The following is a 24,737-nucleotide window of genomic DNA, read 5'->3' on the forward strand; positions in this document are numbered from 1 at the left end:
GATTAAAGTTCAAGGAAAGCAGTAGCTGAGCTCCCCACAGATGATGTCAGGAGCAAACTAATGAGACACTGGTCACTCCTATATCAAATAAATCTCAAGATTATGGATGTGACAGATGTCTTAATGATATTTTACTATTTCTCGTCAAGATTCTAGGCTATTCTAAAACAAAACGGGAGTAAGAAGCAAGACCTACCCTAAGGGTATGAAAACAATTTTGAAAGGTTGTCCCTACTAAATGTTAAGACCAAAGGTTTTGTTAGAGGTGGAGGATCAGATTAAAGACTGAAAAAGCAAAAAGCATGCACAACACAGGAATCAGAGGAAAGAACATGCTCAGAAAGCATCTTTCTCGGTGAGGAACCAGGTGAAGGTCTAATAGCTTTGGAGGCATGCAAGCATTTGCAAGGTAGAAGAGACAGAGAAATACAAATGGAAGGATAGAAAACATATGTAGAAAGTGGATTCTCCCAGGAAATGTTTGAAAGAAAAATGTTCAAAGCTCCATGGTGACAGAGAGAGCCCAGCATCTCAGAAAAAAAAAAGAAGGGAGGCACAGGGATGAGTAATGCCAGGCAGAAAACTTAACAGAGGTGGTTTTCTATGGGGAAACAATGGGACATTTAGCTGAGGTTTTTCATGGCAAAAGCACAACTGCCAGTAACTTCCTCAATCTTCTTGTGTTTGGTGAAAGGCAACTATCCCTAGAAGTTTTCCCTCCATTTTAAATAACTGGAATGCTGGATGTAGGGAATGACCATGAACTTTACCACCTCAGATCTTGGGGTGGTCTCATCCAACATGCAGCCAATCAATATAAAGAAACTCATCTGAATTTCAAAATAATATGTTTTTCAGAGATGGAGGACAACATATAGATAGATGAATGGAGGAGCGTCCTAGAGTACGATTTACATTTTTACAAGTCAAGAAACTGAGGGGAAAAAACCCTGATCTTACAGATTTCAAGAGGTGTAGCTTGGTGGCAAAGCTGCTTTTTAGAAAACAGAGACTTTTAAAATCTCAAACACATTCATTCAATAGTCTTCACTCAAAGCAAATGCACCAAGCTTTTGCACAAAAGAAGATGAACAATCAGCCAGCTATACACTATTCACTAATGATGCAAGAAGCTATTTCAGAGAGTGGATCTTTAAAAGCAAACACTGTCATGGAAAGATGCATTTATTTAGAAGTCATTAGAATATTTTTCTCATCAATTCTTCCATTTTCTCACCTGAGCTCAGTCTGTTCAAGAGCAACACAGTCAAGCTGTTTAATAATGGAAAATTCAAAACCTTTGCAATAAATATGTCCCTAGGCTATTTATTTTTCAATGCAATTTTCAAAATATTAATCAAAGCAGCAGAAAACAAAAAGACTCAGAGATATCTGAGCAAATCTAATAATTTTAACTTATATTAAATGTTTTCTCTCTGAGTGAGCTATTTATTTTTAGTCAATCAGAACCAACCATACACAAGGATGGTGCCCCCATGTTCATTATATACATATAAATACACACACACTTACTTATATATATATATATATATATATATATATATATATTCTCTTTAAGAGAAGTAGTAGAAGCTTTTTAATGCCAAACTGGGTTGGAAATTTTTTAATATCTTTTTAGGTGTGGTGGGGTGACACCAGGTGCCCATGGAAGCTGGTCTATCATTCCCCTTCTCAGCTGGAAAACAGAGAGAGGTCAATATAAGAAAAGGGAGAGATCACTCACCAGCAAAACTGATTTGACTTGGGGAAATGTCTTTATTACCCACCAAAGTCCTTTTTCTCAGGCTCAACTTCACTCACAATTTTCTCTCCCTCCTCCCCACCAGCAGCACGGGGGTAGAGGGAGTGGTGGCTGTGCTCAGTTCCCCACAGCCTTATTTCAGGCATCCACTAACAAAGTCACATTTAAATATCAGGCTCCACTGTGGGATCCTCCATGGGCTGCAGAGGAACCTCAGGGGCCCTTGTTTTCCACTGACCTGGGTGTCTGCAGGACTGTTTCTTCCCTTCTCACCTCTCTCTCCAGCCACAGGTTGTTGTGCAGGTTTTCCTCCTCCTCCTCAAATCCCAGAGGCTGTTCCACCATCCCTGAAGGGCTTGGCCTTGGCCAGCAGTGAGTCTGTCTTGGAGCCACCTGGCATGAGATCTGCTGGACACAGAGGCAGCTTCACACAGATGCCACCCCTGCAGACCCCCACCAGAAAAACCTGGTCATGCAAATGCAATATACTGAATCAAGAAAGGGAAGGGAAGGGGAGAAGAATTTTTTAAAATAAGAAGTCCTGAAGTCTTTGTGGCAGTCAGCACTTGGTTGAAGCAAAGAGTGGCAAATACTGATCTAGCTGTGCAAAAAGTCATGTTGGTGTCATTCGGTCAAAATCATGACAAATGTCCATGAAAAGTGTAAAAAAAAGGTTAGAGCAGGAGATGCTAGACTTGAAAGCACAGAAATAAATGCACACACACCATTTAGCCATTAACCTTGGAAGGCTTGCTTTATTACTCCTCTGCTGTTTGGCTGTCTTTTTCTGATTCTTCTCCAGCATAGATCCTAAGTTCATTTTGAATAAGGTTATGTAGAAACCTCCTTTGTCATTCCTGATGACTGATATGGATGACTTTTTCTTTACTGAAAAAAACAGATCTAAGTACTCTTAACATTTGCATTGATAGACCTGCTTTTTTTACATCAGGTGGAGGCAGGTATTCCCTTCAGCAAGTTTTTATTAGTTTTAAAACTGTCTTGAATATGACAAAGATTCTCATTCTCAGTGAAAGTGACTGAGCCCCACAGACTTCAGTAAATCTTCAACAAATCTGAATCAGAACAAAATCAGCCCAGTAACTGGTCAGCACACTGGGGCAGAGACCAGAGTGCTTCTTATCAAAATGATTCTGGTAACTCATTGGAGGGAATGAAGTTTGGGTTTTCTACACAGGAGTCTGAACAAAATGCTTCTAAACTATCCAAAGGGAAGGCGTGGAGTAACATCAGAATGTGTTAGGGGTTTTTTTACCTCTTCATCAAATCATAGAATTTTAATGGGCCTAATGATGTGCTGTAAGGGCACTATTACTGTAGCTGTCAGGATATTGTACACCGTTTTTCTCTGTAATTAGCAATTTTCCCTGTTGCTGGTCAAACTCCTCCTTTTCCAGTGGGATGTTGCCATGATACCAGGCTCTGTGTGTTTGTGTGTGTGTGTGTGTGTGTGTGCATGTGTGCAAACATGATCACAGCAGCTGACAGAACAGCAGTACTCAGCCAAGTGGAAAATACAATTTTCAGGAGACAAAAAACATGCATTCCCAGAGACAGCAATCTGTCTAAATAAGTCATCTGTTAAATATAGTTAGCCAGTAATGGAGCAGTGAAAATGATCAAGGTTTCTACTGGCTCCCATCTAAAGTTCTTCTATGTTCTTTGTTATAATTAAAAATAGATTTCATAAAATTATAGAATCATTAAGGATAGAAAAGACCTCTAAGGTCATTGAGTCCAACCTTGGACCAAACACCACCATGTCAACTCAGAGCTGTCATATCCACCTACCTCTTAAGCAGTTATCACTTTGGATATAAATTGTTTTTCATAGAATCTGAACTTTAGAAATATATGAAATATGGACAACATCCTCACTTTTGAAAGACTGAAGAAAGTACAGGGATTTTGGCAGCTTCTGTAGTTCTGTACATGAATATACACTCTGGTATATGCTGGCATGAAGAAAGCCACTGAAATCCCAGTGGAGAACTGGAATGGAAGATACTAAATCTAAGAAAGAGGTAATAAACTCCTTGCTGACATAATAAATTAGGATATAAGCATTCTTGTCCTCCCTCTCAGCTGAGTGTCAAATCCAGTTTCCACATTCTGAAAACTCAAATGAATTTTTCTGGTGACAGTAAGACCCATGCTTTTGTTCTGAGTGATTTCTCACTGCATTCTGCTTTTCCTGCCCATTGTGAGGCAACATTCATGCTTTTTAAAATTCCAGTCTTTTTCTTCAGTCTCCAGGTGCTGGGCATCTCCTTTCCCACCATCTGACATAATAGGTGTGGCATTTCCTTTTTTTTATTCAAAGAGGCAGCCTAAGCTTCTCGTTTTCTTCAAGAGTAACACACCATGCCTTGCCCCATAGCCCCTGCTAAATGTTCTGGAGGGCTCCCTTGAGCTTAATGCCTTGGCCCCTGTGATGAGAGCAGGTTTGAATACATGGAGTGTAAATGTTATTTACAGGGAACAAACATCTTCACGTTTTTCCCTCCTTAGGTGGATAGCAATGAGACACACACACACACATTTCATTAAGCAGAAATGATCATCTGTTTTCCTAAGCAGCAATCTTCATTCTCGCTTCATAATCGGCCTTTAAGTGAACTAAGAGTGTTTTAATTAAAGGATGCAAACAAATGGTCTGACTTTGAGAGATGCTGAGCACCTGGTATTGCAAACTGCAGACGGTTTGTCCCTGCTCCCCTGACCTGCTCCTCTGACCCTCGTTAAGGGCACACCACAGCACATGATGGCTGTGCAGAGTCAACTCTCACCTCTCTAGACATCATACTGTAAATAACAACATCATAACCCCTGTCATCTAACTGAAGCTAACCTGGCATCTGCACGGCACAGTTTATCCCAAATGTGTAGGTATTTATGGTAAAGTAGAAAAGGCAAGAACTGTGAGGGATCAGGCTCCAGGTCATCCTGGGACTCGGCAACAGCTACAAAAGATGGCTCTGATGCAAAACTGTTCAGGCAGCTCCTTTTCATCTATCCTGTCCATGAAGCCATTGAGACCCCTCACACTGCTCTGAGGGGGGTTTGTCCTAGGGCTGAGGCTGCCCCAAATCTCTGTGTCACACTGATTTGGCCTCCCTTCACCCCAACATGAGCTACTCAGGATATGCACAACGGGCAGATATGCTCTGAAAGGAAAGCAAAAGTGTAGAGGGATTTAAAAGCAGGGGGAAATGGTCAGCTAGATCTCTTCTAAGAGCACAGCAGTAAAAATCAAAAAAGGATGTGCATCCCCTGCAGTGCTGAGTTATTGCCCTAATAAATGCTGCTGCCAAGGAGGAGCTTCTTGCACAAGACAGTGTGGCCCCAGAGACTAAACAGCCACTTTTATACTTGCCTTTCATAAACCCAGTGGGAGGAAATTTTTCTGACAGCAGTATCTGCCACATTAATTTCTTTCATCAGTTCAAGCTGTTTTATCTTCTGTTTGGTGTCTTTGGTTGTATCCACACAAATGTGTTCAGGGCCTCTTCTCCACTCCCCAGAAAGCAAATGCAACCAGGGGGCATCTGATGGTGTCACAACTGCAAAAACCTCACTAAAACTTTCCTTTGTCCCTCTGTCACAGCTGGTATTGGCAGAGGTAAGGAGGTAATATGAGAAGTAAAGAGGAAGAACAGGAGGGAAAAAACTCCAGCATCCCAATCAGATTAACCTCCAGAGCTGCAGTTACAACCCAAGAAGAGAGGAAAGGTGTCTGCAAGCAAACTTCAGCAACCTGATCCATGTCAGTGAATGGGAAAGGATGAAGAAGCAGGAGACAATCAAAGCTTCTTAACATTCCTGGAAAGAAACATCTCAGGAAGGAAAAGAGCCTGCAAAGGGATGCCATACAGGAAATACAAATTATCCATCTGATTTATTGCACAAAAGGAATTTAAATGTGATGGAAACCCCCAAAAGTTTCAGATGTATCAAGTCTACACTGTCAAGAAGGGAGGAGAGTTTACAAATGATGGTGCTTACAAAAAAGCTCTAGTCCTTCTTTTACTACATAACCATGTGAGGCAGGGTTTGAGAAAGAAGAAAGCAACCTGGGCTTTACAGCTGGATACTGGAATTTCAAACAAGGTGTTAAACTGAGGGTTTCCTGCCCTGCTCTTCTCCAATAGCAGCTTAGAGACCAACCACCATATAATTTTTAAATTTTATTTGTATTCATCATTCAAACAATCCACTATTACCATTTTAGTGTCATTGTGTCTTAGAGCCTGAGTCCAGGATCAAGACTTTAATGCAGCAGATGTCATGCATACTCAGGGCAAAAAGACTGCCTCAGAAAATGGAATGGAATATAAGGATGTGTGGACATTCTTATAAACCCTGAATGCAGCCGTTTTCAGTTCAATTACCCATTTCTGGGGTTTTTTCCCTTTTTAATTTCATGCAGGGGATTAAATAACTTTATCTAAACTAACCCAAATATCACTTAAGCTAAGGAAAACTTTCCCACCACTTCTTGACTTTCAGTTTGACAAATTTTTTGAAAGAAGTTTAAAATAATCAAGAAATACTTTTCCCTAAGTCCCATGGCTACGTGTGCAGTAGAGTGCCTTGCTGGAGTGATGGAGCAGATACCAAAAGCAGAAATGTGCTCAAAAACCACCTGTAGACATTCTTTTAAAAAAGATCCCTCAAGGTGGTTAGATACAAAGGAATAGGAAGTATTTCAAACCTGCATTGCCTAAGTCTCAGCCAGATGAGAGGGTGTTCCAGGACAAGGATCTCCCTCTATTTGCACAGGTCTTGTACTCTTTTCCTAAGTACCCACTGCCAGCCTTCCTCAGGGAGAAAACAACAGACTCAGAAAGAATTTCTGCCTGCCCCAGAATGACCATTCCTGTGTAAGAGACAATGACAAAAAAAATGGCTCAGAAAAATAAGCTTTAAATTGCTACCTGATATGATCAGAACAGAAAAGCCCCTTGCTACCATCAAATCTATTTCTGTGAGGCACAGCAGCTGAACAAGATGTCACCACATTGAGCAGGACTCAATCTGAGGATGAGCCACAGTTTGAAACCAAAACAACACACAAAATAACAATGAGCAAACTCTCAGCAAACACCACAGGAACCAAGAGGTCCTAAGGAGATATTTGAAGGAGATGGAGAGACTACTTGCTCTCACTGTGACGTCCAATGCCCTTGCATACTGTTTTGGGAATTACTAGAGAGTTTCTGCCACCATCAATGTCACTCAGGCAGTTTTCCCTAGGAGAAATGTATTTTAAAGGTTTACAGACACAGCAAAAAAAAATATATAATACACTAAATTGTCAGTTCCAGAGAGGCACTTTCACATTCCTGCTGGACTGAGTGTAATGGCATCAGTCTAACACCAGATGCAGGCTACAGTGCAGAGATTAATCATAAACAGTTGACTCTTACTGGTCAGCACCAATAGACAGAGCAGAAATGTTTTGCTATTATTTCTGCCATTTCTAAGGTCACTTGTGGTATAATACATTAATTCAAACAGTAGCCAGTGATGCATGCAGCTGAGAGAGGAGATTGTAGTCGCTATTGCCAAAACCTGCAAAAGGAAAAACAGTGTTCAGCTCATACAAAACTGGAACTTTAATAGCCTGCAGAAGACAGGTCCTAAGCAGCAAGTTCAGCACCTGGCAGGCACCAAATGATCCAGGGAAACTGCATCTAATTAGACTGATGAAGTTACAACGTGGCTGTGTGATGCAGGTAGTTTATAGAACTTCTGTCTTTAAAGGCTTTGCTTTTCTTAGTAAACAACATTAGAAATTACCCTCTAGTACTTAAAAATCTTTTAAGCTTTTGTGGAATAAATATTTGCAATGGGATGTAGGGGTTGGTTTCACTGAAACACATTTTGGGTTTGCTTCAGAAACAAAACCTCCTATAAATAGAGGTCCAAGCAAACAATAAACATCCTGAGCTAAAGGAAAGGGCACTGAATAGCACTCTGGATTACTTGGCACCAGGGTAAAACGTGCACTATGGAAGGGAGCTGCGAACAGCATGCAAAGGGGAGCTCAAAGCACTGCCTGCCAACAGGTTGTGTGTGTGGCACTCAGCCCTCGCCGACGTAGGGCTGGAAACAGCCACTGAGAGGTGCTGAGCGCCGAGCAGAGGGGGACAGAAGGCACCGAGTGGGTGTGCGAGCGCTGGTGGGTGCTGAAGGGCTGGGGCTCAGGTCACAACTCCCAGGCGTGTCTGAGCTCCTCGGCAAGCTATCGCCCACTCCAGGTCCTGCTGGTCCAAGTACACAACTCTGACAGCTGCGCTGTTTCTCTGCAGAAGAGCTGAGCACACGCTCGTCCACCTCTGCACCACTTCACACTCACCCTGGCACCCCTTCCTCACAGCCCGGCCGTACCATCTCGGAGCGGACGAACAGCCTCACCCACGAACCCGCACTTGCGAAGACCCCAAATCCTAAACAAGCCGGGTGCTTGAAACAGACCTCCCCTACATCCCCGCTCCAGGCAGCACCCTTTCCACCCAATTTAGGCTACACCACGGCCCCCCCACTCGGGAGGACTCGTGTGGCCCCTCCCAGCCCTGGAGCCGCGGAGGCGGCACAAGCGCGGGGTGCGCGGTCAGCATCGCACCGGGGATGCAGGTGGGCGCATCCCGGGAGCCGCGGGCGGAGCACGCCGGGCATCATCCCGCGGAGCATCATCCCGTGGGGCATCAATCCCGCCGGGCATCATCCCGCCGGGCATCATCCCGCGGGGCATCAATCCCGCCCGGCATCATCCCGCCGGGCATCATCCCGCCCGGCATCATCCCGCCCGGGCATCATCCCGCCCGGCATCATCCCGCCCGGCATCATCCCGCCCGGCATCAATCCCGCCCGGCATCATCCCGCCGGGGCGTCATCCCGCCGGGCATCATCCCGCCGGTTCAGCCCCGGCACCGCCCGCCCCCCGGCTCCCGCAAGTTGCGGGCAGCGCGGAGCCGCCGCGGCCGCAGCGCCGGGCTGGGAGCGCTCGGGGCGGCGCCGGAGCTTTTCCTGCCGGCCGCCGCTTCCCCGCCCCTCCCCGCCTTCTCTCGTTTCATTTTTGGCGGGGGCAGCGCCGGCTGCGGAGGGAAAGGATTCGCTCTCCGCGCTCCGGGACCGGCGCCTGCCGCGGTGCGGATGCGTATGGAGGAATCCTCGTGAAAACAGCGCCCGACGTTTCCCTCCCCCCCAAAAAAAACCCAAACCCAAACAAACCACCCACTTGGATAATTAAAACGGTAAATCTAGCTAACTTTTCATTATCTTGCTTGCTGTGTGCTTATATATGTAGATATTTGTTATTTATCTGGCTTCATTTCGTCATCCTTTGGTTTTTGTTAATTATCTGATCTTGTGCTGCTGGAGAACTTGAAATATTGGGGTTCAGAACAGAGGAGGACTCTGTTTCTGCTTTTTCCTAAAGTTGTACTGAGGAATGAAAACGTTCCTAGTTCATACTAGCCTTGTGAGTATGTTTACTTGCTTTACCAGCCTGAATATAGATGAGATTTCCTGTGGCAGCATCCTCTTGAGTTTGCTTTTCCTTTAGTTTTTGCCAATAATACAGCAAAGATGTGTGTATGTTGCACACATGCAGTCCTGTAGGCTGATAGATTTTGTATGCTGGCATTCACAGCTGAGATTCCAGCTAGGCTTTGAATGTCTTTAGTTTATGATGTTAACAAGTGAACTGTCTTCTGTTTTCATCCTAATTCAACTTGTGGATTCTGCCAAGAGATCATTTGAACTGAATCAAGTCGTGTTTCTTAGCCTTTTAATTATTTAGTTGCCTTTTCAGAGATAGAAGCATGCTCTCGTTTGTACAGGTCACACAATTTGTACAGCTTCATAATCCACAGGGCTTTTGTTTGAGAGGATATTCATTTTATACAGTCCCTGTGTTGGTTGGATGCTTTATGAGACTGGGCAACCCCAGGCTTTCTGCACATTATGAAAACCAACTTTAGGAAATTAAATATCTTTGTTAGATATTATAATTCCATAGATGCTTATGCTTGCTACTATAAGCTATTCTTCTTTTTGGACTATTAATCCAGCAGATATTTACCTGAGGAAAATTAAAATTGAGAGGTTAGTTTAAAAAAAAATCAATGTATACATGGAGAAAAGACTGTCTTACTCTAATCAAACATGAGAAAATGAGAGCATCAGTTGCACAGTTGATGAAAATTACTGACCTGAACTTTGCTGTAAAATATGGGCTAAACTTCCAAGTCTGACTTGGGAAAAACTTAGCTCAGGGTAGACTCTGTTGCTCTTTATTGATTTTGTTTCTTTCCTTTCTGAGAAGTCAATCACATATTAATCTGCCTACCCATACATGCATGAGCATATTCACCTGCACAGGCAAACACCTGATACTGTCCAAGTGCAGGACTTGAGAGTTGAGGTTTTGAGCCACAGAGGACTACAAACAATGCAGGGGAAAGGAAAAAGGAAGGAGGGATTCACAATATTTGCTGTTGGGCACATATTTTAGGGACCTTGCCTTGGAAATGAGTCTCAGTAGTCAAAGAAGAGAGGCAGGACCTCACATGGACTTGGCACAGATTCTGCTCTGAACTGCTGCCTGCTGTGATTACATCTGTATTTAAATTAATCTTCTAAAAACTTGTGTTCATCCATCATTTATCTTGTTAGAGTTAAAAATGGGATAAAACATGCATTTGCTGTTAATTTGGTCTGCTAAATTCTAAGATCTGTTGACCCAAGAGACAAGTACTTTGCTTAGGGGCTGAAAAAATTATTTTTGTTTATGATCATACAACTTGCTGTGTGCTGATGCTGCATGCTCACTTCTTGCAGTGTTGCATGAAACAGGAATATGGAATTAGGAGTCATTTTTTTCTCAGATATAGGACTTCAAGGGGTTAAGTGATTGGTCAGAAGCAGTGCTCAGAGCATTAGGAACTCCAAGGATTATTACTTTCTGAACACTTGGAAAGGTACAGGTTGCTTTAAGGTACAGTAAGTAAACTGCTCTTGGTACCTCAGCCTCCTCACAGTTACCATTCACACCTTCTCTCTTTGGTGGAATTTCTGCAAAGTTCAGATTTCCACCAATCCTCTCATATATAGCCGTGAGTTTCTTCTTTTTGATTGTGGAGACTGAAGCACCTGAAATGTTAAAGGAGAGAAAAAGGTAATCAGCTCCAAGTTATTGTGAAAAGTTAATACAATATCTAAAACAGGATTTCTGACTTAGCTAAAAGTCTGCTTTTTTAAGAGGAGATTAATCAAGCCTTTGTTTTGGAGTTTCAATATTATGATGATGATGATGATGATGATTATTATTATTATTATTACTGTTATTCCCAGAAGTTTTGGACTCTACAGCTGTCACAGTCCTCAGTGACCTCAGTGAAACCTGCAAATAAGCAAGTTTCCTTGTATACTTCCTCCTCCTTCCTTCCCTGAGAGCTCCAAATTGCCTGTTTTTTCATCCAGGCAGCAATGAAAGAGCTGACAGAATTCAGTCAGGCAGGAGGCACCCACTGCATGCAGAATCTGACTCCTCAGTACTGAGATTCCTCTTGAGCTGGGGGTACAGGACAGCTCTCATGTCATTTTGTACTAATTCCACATTTGAGAGTGACAAACCACTATTCTAGTGTTTGAGAGAGCATAAGTGATTAAAATTCAGATATTTTTAATGACTTACTGATGCACAGCTGTTAAAAGCAACAAATGAATTTACTTGATCTGAGAGAATAACACCTTTTTGCCCCAGTTTTCTCTAAGGTATTTGCTGGGGAAAAGCCTTATATGCTGCCAGTTTCAGTGTTTGGCCCTGCTATTAACCCCTCTCCCAGAAATGGGGTAAAAAAGGCACAGCTTCAAAATGCATGAAAAACTGACTTTAAGACAGCTTTAGCAGTTGAAATCAGTTTTTATACCTTTGTCTTTTAAATGACTAATCTCTATCTGTGGGTGTCCATTTAACCTGTGATACAACTTTAGAAACTGCTGGTGGCAATTTGTACTATAGGATCTGAAGTGATTAACATTGGGTACACATATACATAAAGCATTTCAGTATTTGATGGGTTGCATCTCTTGGCTTTGGATGCCTTTCTCTTTTTTTTTTTTTGATGTCACATTCTCATCTGCAGGGTAATTTATAAGCACAAGCAAAGGTTACAGACTCCCTAATTCAAGCTTCAACTGTTATGGCATTTTTATACAAATGCTCATTTTCTTTGTCATACCATTTAGTAAAAAGGATCAGTGTGCTCCATTATCCTGCAACTATTGCGTGAAAAAAAAAGTGGTTCTATCAAAATTGTGTCCCCTGGTTGTATTTTTTTTTTGTAAACTAATTATATATTTCAGACATAATGTTGCCCTCTGCTATTACATTCTGTTTCCAAATGTAATAAAGTTGGAGAAGTTTCAATGCATGAAAAAAACAAATATTTTTTCCATAGGCATTTGATGTCCATGGCTGGAGATCTGCTCCTGGCAGAGGAACAAGTCCTTCTGCCTGTACAATTCATATTTTAATTAAAACCAGTGCACATTTTAGAAAATATTGGGAATGTATATTATATATATTGAATTTAAAGTGTTATTTTCTTGATGATTCATGTTATAAATTAATGCTGGAGTAAGAGAATGGAATTGGAGGTCATTTCCTCCACATTCTCTTTAGGACCTCGGTTCTGCACTTACCAGAGAAAGAAAAGCACATGGGAGTACAGTGAAATATGCAGACCTAGACGTCCTAAGAATTGACTAAACACTTTTGAGTTTGCCTTGCCTGCAGTAGGAGTGTGTCACATGGTAATTTGGGAAGCTTGCTTGGAAATGGAAGAGTTATGAAACTGGGTTTGCCTCCTACAGGTGCACATCCCCGTGTGTGCATTTGCCACAGGGGAGAGGGCAAAAGCCCAAAATTAAAAGCAGGATGGCTAATTTTAAACTGCCTTGCTCTGCCATGAAGCATCAGCTGCTCAGCACTACAAAAAGTCCAACCTAAGGACTCCCACATCACTGGCTCCTCTGCAAAATGGGAGGATTGGAAAAGCTCTATCAATATATGAGAAAAGTAGCCTTGTTGACTATGCTTAAGTATTGTTTCTTCGTGCCAAAATGCAAGATGAGCTTTGAGGTGCAAAGAGGAGCCAAGGTGATTTAGCTGCCTACTTGCATAAATAATTAGGTGTCTGTGCTTACATATGTACACAAACACACAGAACAGTTCCATGGATGCCAATACAAAACCCATGTAAATGAACAAAAGGTTGTGGTGAAATGTGAAGCAATATTGGGACGTTGACCTGCTGGAGCAATGGGAAAGGAAAGCAGAAATGAAAACTAGGAATCACAAGAAATATCTGATCCACTACATAGATTTTAGACATGGGTGAGAAGGCTTGGAACTGGCTAGCTCACCCAGAAATGTTTATGCAGTAATGAGAGGAGATTATAATTTGATGGAATTCTGCCAAAGGGTACTTTGTACCTATTGAAGTGTGGTTTCATTTGGCAGCTTCTCCTGACTTGGGGAGAACTTCCAAACTCCGCTGCTGTAAGTCACAGTCAAAAATATGACGATGTTAGAACACTTTGACCTTCAAAATAGAATTTGAGAGTATTAAATTACTGTACCTGTAACTTAGTCGTGTCTGCAATAACAATTACAGGCAAAACGACAAGAGTCAGCATCCCCTTCCCCCTTCTTCACAGTAGTGGAAATAAAAGTTCATTTTAGTCAAGTTATATTCCTTTTCCGTTCTTCCTAGAACTGTCTGTAGTTGGTTCCTACAGCAGCTCTGAGTGATCAGAGCAGGACAGTTGGCTTGGGTCTTCTCATGGACTGGAATGCCAAATGTTCCTGCTTATTGTTCCCTCCCTCTGACAGGGGACACGCTGTTCAGTGAATCACTCTTATGGCCAGCAGCAGAACATGACTTCAGCATCACCTTGCATCTTCTGTCCTCCCATTCCTGCTGTTTTGCTTGCCTCACAGCAATTAGGTGTCAGGCAGCCCATCCATCCTCATCCTCCACTGTTGAGTTTCCTGGGCTTTGACTTGCTGGAGTGCTGCTGATTGCACTCACGTGGAAGCACTGCCCTGCCTGGAAAACTTCTGCGTGGGCAGCAGTAATTCTTTGGGTTGTTGTTTCTGCCTGAATCCAGACCCCGCTGTGCATGACACTTACTGGAGGGTGGCTGTAATACATCAAAACAAGCATTTTCCAGTTTTAAGTGCAGATGATTTATTTGTAATATAACCACATTAGTGAGTCTCTAGATGGCCATAATTTGGGCCATAATTGGATCTTTCACTGTATAAGAGTGATCCTTCCTCTAGGAGGAAAGAAACACATGAAACACATTCTTTATTTTTTTTTTTTTTTTACCTAGCACTGTTGATTTGATAGCATTAAATCCATCCAGTTTATTTGTATTAAGCCTAAGATTACCTCTAAATTTAATAGGGAGGGTGGGGTGAAGTCGCTATCAATACTCATTTTCCTGTCCTTAGCTTTGTGCTAGATTATAAAAGATCAGCCTGGCTTGGAGAAACCACTGCAGTAGGCAGTGGTGGAGCCCACGGAGTACAAGTTTGTCACCTCACTGCGATGACTGTGGCTCACTGAGTCACTGATGAGAAGGGGGTGCTCTGAAACCAGCAGAGACAACTGAAACAGGGAGGTCTGTCATCAAAATATCATCCTTGAGAGAGATTTTAGGCCATGGTTTATTGGTAACTCGACCACTAAAGGATGTAGGCTAACTTGGACCTCATCAGTATCACTTAGAGATGCAGCCCAGTCAGTTTTCAGAGTCTCTTCCTCTAATTTGTGTTATAATAAATCCTGGTAAATACAGCACAAGCTTTTAACAGTGCCACAGACACAAAGCAATAAGTGTGTGTTGGGTGAAAATACTAGGAGTATGTACCATTGTCTGGAAAGCTTTAATCAAAAATAGCTCATTATAATAACTATTGTCAAGTTATAAACCTTACACCACTTGTGATTGTTCAGGAGACTCTCCTGGGTACCCTGAAGTGTGTTAATTAATAGTTTAATAAAAAATAGTGTTTAATTATTCATTAACAGTTGAGCTGAGGGAATAACCTCTAAGGCTGGTAAGCATGCAGGTGATGAAAGGTTGGGGAGGAACGCAAATGGATGGAACAACTGAGTTAGAATTAAAGGCTGTCTTAAAAATGCAGCTGAATAGAACCAGTATCAGGGATGCTCTTGGGCAGGAACAATCAAGAGTGCAAATTTCACAGGGGAAATGACAGGCTGGGCAGAGCTGACACCCCTGCAATATCACAGAGCTGATTCATGTCCTGATGATGTCACTGGTGACTCCTTTTAGAAAAACTGCTACATGGCTATCCACATCCTGAACCTGGGCATTTGGAGAACAGGGAGAGCAGGGCTGCTCTGCAAGGGGGACATGGGCTGGGAGCTCAGGTGACCCCAGCACAGGCACTCCTCACTGAGGGGACACAGCCAAGCACAGGCAGGCAGAGCCAGGTGCCCATAATGGGGCCAGTGACAGCCCCAGATCAGTGGGGGAATAAACCAGGGGAGCAGCCAGGAGCAAAAAATGACAGACATTATTTAGTGACACAGAAAAAAATTCAAATGTACCAGAGAAAACAAGCAAATAATAAAATTATCCTCTCAAGAGGAAAGTCAAACTTTAGAAGTCTAATAGCATTTTGGTCTCTGTAAAAGATGCATTTAAGGCTGTTGATTTCCTTCCTAGGGAAATGACTTCCATTCTGTCCTAACACTTGTATCTACATAAACAATCTTCTGTATTGGGCTTGCCCAACATAATGGCATCATTACCATCTCTTCCACACAAAGAATTTTTACATTAGGGTCATAAATCAAGCTGCTTCTCACTCTGCCTTTTACTGAAGGCTTTTAATTTTTTTCATCCATTCTAGTCTTACTCTTCTCAAAGACTGTACTGCAGGTCTCATTATGAAATTACCTGAAGACTGACAGTTGCCAGTGGCAAAAAGGGCCCCTGCTGTTTTGTAAAAGGCAAAATGTGTTTCTTTGCATCTAGACCAAAGCCTCGTGTGATTACGGGGTTTTGACTTTTTTTTTTAATTAATATTTTAGGATGTTTACATCTAGAATAAACAACCATTTACTATTAATAATAAGGATCTGTGTCTACACTGTCACTTCTCTGATTTGCTGTTAAGTCCCTATCTCCTGATCATCAAAGCTGGACCAGTTTGAGTTTGTTTGCACCCTGTTATGCAGAAAACCAATCAGTTCCTTTCAAGACAAAAGCCAGATGTGGATTTAGAGGTGATTTGTTGAGAAGACCATTTCAAATAAGCACAATAGCCAAGACCATAACCAGATTGGGATCTTTCTGTGCTGCACAGTGTTTTCCAGCACACTTCCAGCAGTTCTACTCTCAAGGGCTCACAAACCTTCGTGCCATGTCCAAGGGTGTGCAATTTATCCCCCTTTTGATATTAGGCTATCAAAATACCAATCCACTGATTGAGCCCTCATGTCAATTTAGGTTTTTTGAACCATAAAATCTCTGAAAAACCGTAATGATGTCTTTCAGCCACATGGCCCTGTGTTAGAGGCCACAGAGTGTGGGCACAGCTGTTTGCTCACACTGCTCTAGATGGAGTTAACAAGAATATTGTGGGCACCAGCCCCACTTCAGCTAGGGAGCAGGCAGGCAACTCTCAGCGAGAGACAGCTTTTTCTGTTCGTTTCAGAGATTCGTGATTCAGGATTAGGTTTTTTGTTTGCATTTCAGATTTTGTCAATGGCCTAGAGACACCCTAAGATTTCTCCTTGGGAAAAGCAGATCAGGCTCTCCTCAGCCCAGGGCAAGGCAGTTTCCACTGGACAGATGACAAAATGAAACAGCAAGATGAGGAGCCCAGGATGCATCCATTAGCTTTTGGCACAAAAGTCAGTGGTGCTCTGAACTCTCTGTAAAGACAAATCTGACCTAGAAAATACCTGTATTTGGATGCAGCTGCCAAAGAAAGACAGGTAAAGAGGGCATTAAGTGAGAAGCCTGCCTGTGACTGTCTGTAGTGGCAGCCAGCCCCTGTAAGTGTTGGACGCTCCAGATCTCCTTGTAACAGCAAAGAATAGGAGCCTTACAAATGCTATCACTTTTCCAGAACACAATTTGCTCTTTGGTGAGGCAGTTACACAGTCTCTCTTGAACAACAGCCTGGGCTGTGTGTGTACAAGGTATTGGGACACAATGTGCTGTTCACGCTGGAATTCCAAATGCCCTGTAGTCACCCAAAAGCCAGGAGTGTCATCTGCACTTAGATATGTGATCTTTAATCAGCAACAACAGCACTGAGTGTATATCTTGTTTTTAAGATGACCTATGAAACTGTCAGCTGTAGCTGCTTGACCTATAACAGATAATGCCATCAGGAGGAACAAGCACTAAAATGAAAAATAGCTTTCCTTGCTTTGCCTGACATTCATCTGACACTCCTAAGGGCTGGAGCTGGGCAGCACAACTGCACACAGAGTGCAAGTTCACTCTGAAGGGGCACCTTAATCACCTCTTTCTAGTGGGCTTATGTTTCTTCTCTCAATTCTCAGGTAAGCAGTCAAGTCTGCTGCTCATTAGTCCTATCCTTGATCTTGTGCTGAAATTATTTATTGGCTCCCCTGGTAGTTTGTTAGACTAATGGCACTGATTTCTTGTTATATACAGCTACAAGTAAGAAATCAGCAAACCACGTTTTGTCATTTCAATCTACAAAATCTCCCAAACAGAACAAAGAAAAGAGATGCGTAGATGCACTGAAACGTCATCTGGGTTTTAGTATTAACAAGCTACATTCAAAAAAGGTACCAGAAAAGTGTGAAAAGTATTATTTAGGAAAACCAGGCATTAGATTTACAGTGAGATTCTTTGGGGTTTTTTAGATATTATCCTTCAGAAGCAGCTGCTGTCTCAATGGCACACATCACTGGTTACATGAAAGATTTCTGTCGAAAGCATGACATCTAATTTCAGAAAAGCAGTCATTAATTTCTAGCTTCAAAAGTCTGTGAAGTGTGTCAATCACTAATGACAATTAACAAAAAAGCTCAATGTAGCAATAACTTAATCTCTAAAAAAGGAGGATAAAATATGTCTTGGACATTTGCAGATTTACTTGGTTAAACTAGAGAGTTTTTGTCAACACATTTTGCCTTCAGCTTCAAAATGTTTCTTGTCTTGTGTTATGAAGAGCTAAAGAACCACTGTAACTGGTAGATGAAATAAGAATTTTAGTGGACCATATATCCACCAAGATAATGCCATTTAAAGAAGTAAATTTTTTGTAGGTACACTCAATTTTTTTTTTTTTTTTGCCAGAACAAACCTTAACCAAACATTGTTGAGCACAGCTTTAGGGTTTTTTTAACAATCCTGATACCAGCAGCAAAGAAAGATAGTTGCAACAGGATGGCAGTATTTCTGTCTCCCTAATAGTTCAGTAATTGGAAAGCACAGTCCAGACATAACTTCTTGCTCTTTGGGGGTTTTTCATCTTGCAACACTTTTAACCTCACCAAGGACCACTGTCACAGTCTCCTGCTCCTTGTGCTCATTACAGGCTGTTCTCAAACAGGCTTGGAGCCACAGAGCAGCAGCAAGAAGAGCTCTCTAACCAGCTTTTATGGCAGCCCTGGAGACACAGATGCTCTGGTTCAAAGCCCTTTTATCTCCATTTAAGAGGAGGGCCTGAAATGGGCTGAAGTTAGTGCTGTGAGGGGCAGTGGGAAGCAAGCAGAGCTTTGTGTTCCAAGGTGTGCAGGTGCCCACACTTTGAACTGCTTTGTCCATCCCCAGCACAGGCAGAGCTGACCTCTGCTGGAATCAAAGAATATAGAAAGGAAATCAAGGATTTGATTTATATCCACATGAAGAGAGAAACACATTTTTGGCAAAATCTTCATTCCTTTTCAATATGCTTTTGCAGAAAATCCCATGAAATTCTTCTTTGTCAAGGGCTGGTTGTGAATGCTGGTGGGTGCAGCTCATGATAAATGGGAAAACAACACCCCAGAAGCACGGACGGGGTCTGTGTTGCATCCACTTGCAAGAATGGGCTGGGTCTGCTTGATTTGGACATATCCTGAGGCAAGGATGGAGAAGGAGGAGGATGGTTCCTGATTCTCTTTGGAAAATGCTTTCCCCTGCAGACCCTCAGAAATGCTTCTTTAAAGCATCATGTGGTCTGCACTACTGCAGTATCACCTGGGTTTTACTGAATGTCCATCCCACTGCACTCTGGGAGGTTGGAAATGTGACAGTTCCTTCCATTTCACTGATTCAGAAGGAGAGGCAGACCCCTGCCCAAGGACGATATAGGGGATCAGGGAGTTGGCCTCTCATCTCCCCAGATAACACAGCAGAGATGCTGCCTGACTTCTTGGGTGTGTGGTGAGGATAAACTGGTGACCCTCTGCAGTTACCAGGGCCATTGCAACACACCCAATCAGCTCAGAACAGTCAAAACCTTTTTTAGAAATTGCTCATCTCTGCTCCATCAGAAAAGTTACATGACAAAGCTCTGCATGAAATACTGGAAAGACAGATTTGGCCTGAATTTATCTGGGAAGATATAGAATTAAAATGGACTTAAATGCAGAAAGATGACAAAGCAACCATTTTTCTGACCTGAAGGCACCAGTCTGCTGAAATCTGACTTCCATATATCAAAGAAGTATGTAACCAAGAAAGAAGGGAACAGTACATGTATCTTCACTTCTCTCATAAATCTGGGAGGTACCTTGGTGGAAGTGGCACAGAAATCTGGATTGAAATTCAATGCAACAGCATAGAACCAAAGTTAAAGTCTCAGACAGAGAGATGTGCCGAAAATACATATGGGATGAAGCACCATTTACATAGGAAAGAGCACTGGAAACTGCAGGAGCTGCTTGAATTCATCAGAACTTACTTCACATAGAAGTATAATTCTGACTTTTTTTATTGCCAGTTCTTTTCATAAAAGCTGCACTTTCTTTAGTTGTGACCAACTAGTTTCTTCCCTTAACTGTTACTGAGGGAACTACTTATGCAATGACATAATTTAGTGATGCCTTTTCTGCATCTTAATGTGTAGTACACCTGTGACTAAATGATTTTTACTTTCTCATTTTTTATTGAGACAATATTGTGCAGACTTCTTTGGCAGGAACCTGACATAAAGCTCTGTCTGTGCAGCCCAAACACATTTACTTTCTGGAAACTCATCCATTTAATCTAGAGAAGCATAGATCATTTGAAGAATGATAAAATTACATGGTCAGCCTGAAAATTAAGCCATTTATATGAAGAAGTTTGCTCTTATGCAGCTGTAGATATGAGTCACTGACCTAAAAAGCTAAGGCATTGCAGAGATATTAAGAAAATAAAAATAAAGAATTCAATAAGTTGGTGAAGTAATAAAAGAAGACAGGAAATAAAAGACTTGTTTGTTCCAACTGAAACAAAAATCTTCTTTTTGTGGTAATGAGAACAAATCATACCCCTCATGTTTCCTGTTACAAATCTTCTAGCCCAACACCTGTCAAAGGCAATTGCTGGATGTTCTACCCTTTAAAGAGCTGTAGCAATCAATGATCAAGGAGTATTGCTCTTGCTTTCAGTAAAGAAGACTTCGTCACTCCTTTCTTCAGACTCTTCCTGCCTGCAATTGCTGCCAGCTCAGAAAGAGCTGAATTGGAACAAGGAGATATCCAGGAGGGGTAGAAAGGTCCTTGTGGGCAGAACTGTTCTCCTTCTCAGACACAGCCACCTCCCAGCCAGGAAAGAGAAGGTAGTATTGGTTGAGAGTAGAGAAGAAGGAAACGAAAGGGTAAACAATATCTTTCTTTCTTTGCATCCTCATCTACCTCTAAAACCTATCCCGAAAGTGAGAATCACCCTTTCTTCTGTCTCTGTGGTGGAGGGAACTACAGGAATCAGTTCTCACCTCTCATTTGGTGCCTTTGAGAAAGAACTGTGTCACTCTGAGCTCTCAGGCAAGAGCCTCATCTCCAGCATCTCCAGGGGAGCAGCTCATACATTGCAATAAACTGGCTTGGAGTCAATTCAATTTAGATCAAAATGATGATAACGCCTTAAAGGAGCTAAAGAGGAGATTGGAAAGATGTTTCTGCTTTCTGGAAGTTTATCCAGCTAGCTACTCTTATCCCTTAGGTTTGTTTGCAAATTTAGGTTCCAAGTTACTTCTAAGTGCCCCTTGCTCAAGTCACAATGTTTTTTGTGTGTGTAAGTGCTTGTCTCTTTTTTTACCCCTTTTTAGCTGAGTGATTGCAGAGGCCAGTGGCAAGTAGAAGGGTCCCTATCAGAGCAAAGGTAACAACTTCACAAATAAATTGTGAAGATAGAAATATTCCTAGTGCAGTCTCTGCTTTTCAGATTTAGATTCTCTGTGTCAGGGAGGAGGCTGTACCACAGACCGTGCCATGGGGCTCTGTGTCTGATTACAGAAGTAAATCCTTATTTAAACAGGTTTTTCTGCTGTCAGCTTGCTGCCTCTCAGACACAGGTACATCACCACCATCCCTTTATGCTCTTTGTCATAAAGGGACTTATGAATGTGCTCCATGCCAGCATCTGCAAGTGGCTGCAGGGTTCATCTTCCTTAGCAAGAGGCAGGAGCTGTGCTGGACTCGGGGTCTGTTCCTGCTTGTGTGGAGTAGGGATACAGGAAAGTCATTTCTGGGGCAGAGGAATTATTCCTGGATTGCAAAAGTCCAGCAAGTCTGAGCCAGGAATTCCAGTACAAGATGTAATCTGATTGCAAATATACATATTAATATACATAACAAATATGATCCTAAAGAAGCTGCTAAATCAAAATGCAATAGGATAAACACAGATGATGAGAAAAAGATGGAATAATTATAAGTCAGAGACTGAAATTTAAGTTCTGCTATATCATCTACCTGTTTTTCCCTCATACCACCCCAGCATTCTTGCTAGACCTTTCTGAATCACACTTGTGATATATTGTCAGTTCAGCAGCAGCAGCAGAGCTGGGAATAAGGCACCATCATTAAATCCTCACAGAGACTGTAACTGAATAAATCAAATTATGTAAGTAGTTAATTTTCATAATTTGAAATTACTTGTCTTTTATGCAGTCAGAATCAATCTAGGCTATTAGCACCTACTTTGGAGTATTTTTGGACATAGTTTATGAATGCTCTAAGGGAAGGCAGCAAGCCATTTTTGTAAGCAGGTTTGTAAAACCAAGTCTTGCACTGGGTTATACTCAAAAGTCATTTCAAAAGTGATGGCATAATGGTCAGTTCTGGGAAGCCTGATAGGCCAAAGCACAGTCAGAAAAGTGCAAGCAAGAATCAGAGAGCTGGTTTGAGAAGGGAAGAAGGGCAGAGAGCACATGGAAGAGCTTTCCACCCTGCAGAGAGCCCGAGGCTGCCCCTTCCCACAGCTCTCAGAGTCACTTCCAGCCCACAGCTCAGAGGGTTGGGGTTTAACTTCATCCTCTGCCAAATTGCGTGACCTTGGTGTCACCATTTAGTCTCCCTGCATCTCACTGTCCTGACTCATAAAGCAAGGTGAGGAGCATTCCCCTGATTACCAAAGAACTGGGAATAAAGTCTACATTGAACAGTAAAAGGCGTTTGAGCTCTGTGAGGATGTGCCATTGCTTACACTGACAGATCCTCCTGTGAGGAGCTTCCCTGCAGCTTCCAGTCAGGCTTACTCAGTCTGTTCTCTTGGTATGGGAACAGGCAGAATACCTGCAAATAAGTTTTAAGCAGGACATGCAGTTCTGGAGGCCTCCACATGAAAGACATGCCTCTGATTTTCTCTATAGCCAGCCCTAAGTTTAAAGGATGAGAATTTGCAAATGGTGGTTTGGTCTTACAGCTCTCCCCTCCCACCAAGCTGACAGAAGGCTTTCACAGCTGGTTCTGCAGACCTTCACAAGACCTTTCTGTCTTCTCTGCAAGCAGCAATGGCAACTGAGCATTGATTTTCAATGGGGCTTTTCATCACTGAAATGCTGACACTTTAATTATCAGGAGGCCCTGCACAGGTTGGAATTAGAAAACAATTACAAGTACTTATACATGGAGCTTAGTACAGCAACTCCCAAAAAGTTATCTGAGCACTGACTCTTTTAAAGCTTGCTTGCTGTAGTTTTTGTTCTCACAAAAGTTTTCAGTCCTTCTGTACCCTCACACAGACTCTCTAATGTCTAATAATATATTGAACACATGCTGTGGCCTTTCCATTAACAGGGGCTTGCCTTGTATCTGCTTGTTTTCATCAAAGGCAAAGGGACTCTTGATCTCTCTGCAAGTTTAGTTGAAACTGGGCAATGAGTTCAAAAGGAGCTCATGGGGACTGACAATGGCACAATCTTGTAACTGTTATTTCCCAAGGAAACTGGATTAAAAGGAAGTATCTGACTAAGTGGTAGGCTAAGTCAAACCTTCCTTTCTGTCAGTTAAAAAAAAAAAAGTGAGAAAACATATTTTTACACAATGTTTACTAGCTGAGTTTCAGTCAGAGGGAAACTTAACTCCCCAAATGTTTGGGTTTTTTTTTTCTCATAAGTGGGTTTAGAAGAAGGGCAGATTTATGTTTTTAGACATAAGTAGAAAAAATTACTCTTTTTAAGTTCCCTCTTTTATTAATTACAGGCAATTTGCTGTATCAGGGGTTTCCATGGCATGGTGTCTCCTTTGAAATAATTGCAAAATAATTCTCTCTTTAAGGTTGTTTTGAGCAACATGATGGAAGTCTCCCATAGCCTGGTTTCCTACTGGAATTTTTATCCTTCTTGATTATAGGCTGTGTTCCCATGACAATTCCTGACATGCATCCCAGAATTAGCTCCTAACACGTTCCAGCCTGATGGTACATTGAGCCCACTCAGTGCTCTGCAAACTACATGTACGCTCTAGGCTCTGAATATGTGGGGAGAGGAAGGTCTCTGATTTGGGCGTTAAGGCTATGGGATTTAAAGATGGGAGAAGGGATGGACAGAAGGTAGTGGAAGAAGTAAAAGATGCCCAGGTTTATTCCTCTTTTCATTTTTTTTTTAAATAGAAATGCCTCATGTCTGCAGGCTAAGAAGGGTATGTAAGAGTAGTAAGTATAAACTTTTGGTGAAATGGAACACTTGCTTGAAAATGACATCACTTTAACTTCATAGTCAGCTGACAGGGAAAGCAGTTCTGTGTTTTGAGTTAACTTTCCTGCAGCTTTCCTTCACTGAGCCCTCAGTTTAGCTGCAAGCTCCCTGTTTCCATGGGGTGGGTGCCCCTGTGACATTCCCACTTTAAATACTGCAGCGTTCCAGCTGCAGAACTACACACCTTCCTAGAGATCTCCTCTTAGTCCAAACCTGAGGAATCCTAGTAAAGACCTTCTCAAAAGGAACAGCTCTGTGCTCATTCCTACCTGCCAGAGCAGTGCCAGCGCCAATGGTAACATCCAGCAGTGCCAAGAAGAGAACACTTGGATACTCCCCACTGCAAAAGAAGTCAAGGTCCCTTGACAGAAAAGGCTCCCAGTAGGTGCTGGTTTGGCTCCAAATGGCACTGATGGATGATTAGGAAGATCACCACTGCATTCCCATCTTTTGTGGACAGCATTAATGTTCCTCAGCCAAGGCACAAGGAATTCCAGCCAGGACTCCTGATGGATCTTCATGGACATCCAGCACTGCTACCAGGACATGTTCAACCACTACAGCTACTGAGAGAGCTGCTCACTGACTCTTTTCCACCAGCACTTACAGCTCACACATTAAAGCTGTTCTGAGGCTTTCTGGATGTTTTTGCCCCCAGCCTGTTCTCAAGAAGCTGTCCAGACTGGAGAAGCAAAACTCTTCAACATGTTTCCATCTGAGAACAGCCTACCATCTCACCATCTGTCG

At 42.3% G+C, this 24,737-nt stretch overlaps 1 protein-coding gene across 3 annotated transcripts in view; it reads left to right on the forward strand.

Moving 5' to 3' along the window:
- Positions 1 to 8,294: 8,294 nt before the first annotated feature.
- The window catches only part of HTR1F (5-hydroxytryptamine receptor 1F), a 105,483-nt gene continuing 89,040 nt past the window's right edge, over positions 8,295 to 24,737 (forward strand). For 2 of the 3 annotated variants that reach the window (XM_071433727.1, XM_071433726.1), the window contains exon 1: positions 8,295 to 9,042. The gene's annotated coding sequence lies outside the window, so the exon portion shown is untranslated. The remainder of the gene's footprint in view (positions 9,043 to 24,737) is intronic. The other variant, XM_071433725.1, reaches the window with a different exon arrangement.

This window comes from Agelaius tricolor, unplaced genomic scaffold, assembly GCF_023055355.1.
Source record: "Agelaius tricolor isolate 1412-34295 unplaced genomic scaffold, bAgeTri1.0.p SCAF_9, whole genome shotgun sequence".
In the NCBI taxonomy this organism is placed as follows: Eukaryota; Metazoa; Chordata; class Aves; order Passeriformes; family Icteridae; genus Agelaius; species Agelaius tricolor.